This window comes from Arachis ipaensis, chromosome B02 (genome assembly GCF_000816755.2).
Source record: "Arachis ipaensis cultivar K30076 chromosome B02, Araip1.1, whole genome shotgun sequence".
Taxonomy (NCBI): Eukaryota; Viridiplantae; Streptophyta; class Magnoliopsida; order Fabales; family Fabaceae; genus Arachis; species Arachis ipaensis.
Genome location: NC_029786.2, coordinates 13768992 through 13773406, shown reverse-complemented (window position 1 = coordinate 13773406; position 4415 = coordinate 13768992).

Below are 4415 nucleotides of genomic sequence, written 5' to 3'. Positions count from 1 at the left end.
TTAAGAACTGAAAAGGATCTTCAGATGGAAGTCCATGAAACTTGCAGTTCTGCTGCATCAGAGAAACTAATTGAGGTTTCAGCTCAAAGTTGTTTGCTCCAATGGCAGGAATGGAGATGCTTCTTCCATGGAAATTGGAATTAGGTGCAGTAAAGTCACCAAGCATTCTCCTTGCATTATTATTATTTTCGGCTGCCATCTCCTCTTCCTGTTCGAAAATTTCTGAAAGGTTCTCTCTGGATTGTTGTAATTTAGCTTCTCTTAATTTCCTCTTCAAAGTCCTTTCAGGTTCTGGATCTGCTTCAACAAGAATGTTCTTGTCCTTGCTCCTGCTCATATGAAAAAGAGAGAACAGAAAAATAATAATAATAGGGGTTCTTTTTACCACAGTATAGAGGTCCCAGTGTGAGTTGAAGAAAAGAAGAAGAAGAAATTTGAACACAGATGGAAGAGGGGGTTCGAATTTGGGTGAGATGAAGTGTTAGTAGATGAATAAATAAATAGAAGGAGATGAGAGAGAAGGGGAATTTTCGAAAATAGTTTTTGAAAAAGGTTAGTAGTTTTCGAAAATTAAGATTTAAAAATTGAAATAATTAGTTAATTAAAAAGAAATTTTGAAAAAGGGGAAAGATATTTTTGAAAATTAGAGAGAGAGAGTTAGTTAGGTGGTTTTGAAAAAGGTAAGAAACAAACAAAAAGTTAGTTAGTTAGTTGAAACAAATTTTGAAAATCAATTTTGAAAAGATAAGAAGATAGGAAGTTAGAAAAGATATTTTGAAATCATACTTTGAAGAAGATAGGATAAGGAATTAGTTTTTGAAAAAGATTTGAATTTTTAAAATCACAATTAATGACTTGATTCACAAGAAATCACAAGATATGATTCTAGAACTTAAAGTTTGAATCTTTCTTAACAAGCAAGTAACAAACTTGAAATTTTTGAATCAAAACATTAATTGATGATGTTATTTTCGAAAATTATGAGATAAAATTAAGAAAAGATTTTTGAAAAATATTTTTAAAATTTTCGAAAATAACTAAAAAAAATGAAAAAGATTTCATTTTTGAAAAAGATTTTGAAAAAGATAAGATTTTTAATTTGAAAATTTGATTTGACTCATAAAAACAACTAGATTTTAAAATTTTTTGAAAAAGTCAAATCTAATTTTCGAATTTATGACAGAGAAGAAGGGAAAGATATTTTTTTTATTTTTGAATTTTTATGATGAGAGAGAAAAACAAGAAAAATGATGCAATGCATGAAAGTTATGGATCAAAACAATGAATGCATGCAAGAATGCTATGAATGTCAAGATGAACACCAAGAACACTATGAAGATCATGATGAACATCAAGAACACATTTTTAAAAATTTTTTAATGCAAAGAAAACATGCAAGACACCAAACTTAGAATTCTTTAATGCTTAGACACTAAGAATTCAATAATGCATATGAAAAACAAGAAAAGACACAAAACATGCAAATGCAAAGATCAAACAAGAAGACTTACCAAGAACAACTTGAAGATCATGAAGAACACTATGAATGCATGAGAGTTTTCGAAAAATGCAAGATGAGTATGCAATTGACACCAAACTTATAACATGACTCAAGACTCAAACAAGAAACACAAAAATATTTTTGATTTTTATGATTTTATGATTGTTTTGGTTTTTTTTTTCAAAAATTATTATGAAAAAGAAAAATAAGGATTCCAAAATTTTTAATATGAATTCCAGGAATCTTATGCTCTTTAGTCTAAAGCTCCAATCAAAGGGTCAGGCATGGCTTAATAGCCAGCCAAGCTTTAGTCAAAATATGAGTGTAATTCATTCAATTTTAAGCCAAAACTTCAGTCCAAAGAATTTAGACATGGCTTTACAGCCAGCCAGGCTTCAACATACTTCATGAAACACTAGAATTCATTCTTTAAAATTCTGAAGAAAAATAGATTTTTGAAAATATATTTTTTTATTTTTTTTCGAAAACAAAAGAAAAATTTTTGAAAGATTTTTGAAAAATTTTTTGAAAACTTTTTGAAAAGAAAACGAAAAGAAAGTTACCCAATCTGAGCAACAAGATGAACCGTCAGTTGTCCAAACTCGAACAATCCCCGGCAACGGCGCCAAAAACTTGGTGCGCAGAAATTGTGACTACACTTTGATTATGTTAAATTCATCGCTCTTTCTTTCCCTGATAATGGCGCCAAAAACATGATGCCAATACCATGGTTCACAACTTCGCACAACTAACCAGCAAGTGCACTGGGTCGTCCAAGTAATACCTTACGTGAGTAAGGGTCGAATCCCACGGAGATTGATGGTATGAAGCAAGCTATGGTCACCTTGTAAATCTCAGTCAGGCGGATATAAAATAGTAATGGAGTTTTCGAAAATAATTAATAAAATAGGGATAGAAATACTTATGTAAATCATTGGTGAGAATTTCAGATAAGCGAATAGAGATACTTTCGTTCCTCTGAATCTCTGCTTTCCTACTATCTTCATCCAATCAGTCTTACTCCTTTCCATGGCTGGCTTTATGTGATGCATCACCATTGTCAATGGCTACTTTCAGTCTTCTCTCGGGAAAATGATCCAAATGCCCTGTCACGGCATGGCTAATCGTCTGAAGGCATCACTCTTGTCAATGGTTACATCCTATCCTCTCAGTGAACATGGTCAACGCACCCTGTCACGGCACGGCTATTCATCTGTCGGTTTTCGATCATATTGGAATAGGATTTATTATCCTTTTGCGTCTATCACTACGCCCAGCAATCGCGAGTTTGAAGCTCGTCACAGTCATTCAATCATTGAATCCTACTCGGAATACCACAGACAAGGTTTAGACTTTCCGGATTCTCTTGAATGCCGCCATCAATCTAGCTTATACCAAGAAGATTCTGGTTAAGAGATCTAAGAGACACTCATTCAATCAAAAGTAGAACGGAAGTGGTTGTCAGGCACGCGTTCATGGGGAATGATGATGATTGTCACGTTCATCACATTCAGGTTGAAGTGCGAATGAATATCTTAGAAGCGAAATAAGATGAATTGAATAGAAAACAGTAGTACTTACAAGAGACTCCGATACTTAAGTTAGCATGGGTTTTAAGCAGGTTTTTAGTAGAATCAGAGTATGAGTTATACCTGCGTGCTCCAGTGTATTTATAGTAGTGTGGAGTGACCTTTCTGGAGATCAGATAGTTATCTTATCTTATCTTATCTTTGAGTGAAGTCATCTTATCTTTAAGGAAAATCGCCTTTATCTTTCTAAGCTTTAGCTGCCTCTAGATTTGGGCTGTATTCCTTCGTTTGGGCCTTCTTTGGTCTTCTCTACCGATTTGGCCTAGCTCTTTGATAAGAGGTCGGTAATGGGCCAACCTTCCAAGAGGTCAGTCATGGGCCAATCTTCCAAGAGGTCGGCCAACTCGGTCCTTTATAACTCGAACCGATGCATGAACAGGTTTCGTAGACAAAAACATCCAAATCCTAACTTTTTTGTTGATTTTTTTAATAAAATTTCTAAACTATCCTCACCCTCAACTTCAGCTCACTTTTTCAATCTTTCATATCCCAACTTGCACCTTTAAAACCTTGCCATGGAGTCTGAAACTACTCCTACAATAAGCCAGACCGAAATCAATGGTGGTGGTGGTGGTAGAAGACCTCAACCGGGTGTTAAATAAATCCAGTATGGTGAGCTCTTTCCCATTTTTTCACCACATTCCTTCACACAAAGAAAACCACCAAATTAAGAAAAAAAATTAAAATGATTAAAAAGTGTTCCTTTATGGTTCTTTTTTTTATTCTTCATCAGTATTGGTTGATTCTATTGTTAATTTTGGCACTGCAATCCTCTATTGCGTTACTATCCAGAGCTCCCACCATAAAGGTTCATTTCATCTATCCCCGAAAGCGTAACATTACCATTTAATTTGGTGTCGATACCGTAGCCGTCGCCGAAAAGAAGCTCCATTGCCTGCCGCCATCTTCAGCCGCGTCCTGGAGCTCTTGTTCGGTCCGACGCTAATGTTGCCTTTGAGGAGGATGAAGAGGTTGGAGGTGGAGGAGGTAGTCACGACACTGGCAACGCCGAGGCAGAGGAGGGTGGCAACGAGGGAGGCTTGTGTGAGAGGGTGGGTGATGCTCTGCGATGAGCTAGAGGTCTCCGAGGTGGCCGAGGAAGAGCATGGAGACGATGGAGTGGGAGTAGAAAATGAAGGTTTTGAGTGCGATGGGGAAGGCCATAAGAAGAAGGAATTTGAGTGCAATGGGGAAGGAGGGATTTAAGTGCGATGGGGAAGGCCAAGGAAAAATCGATGGAGCTGAGTAGAAAATGAGGGATTTGTGGCGGTGGAGTTGAGGTTGAGGGTGGGGGTAGTTTGGAAATTTTATAAAAAAATTAAAAA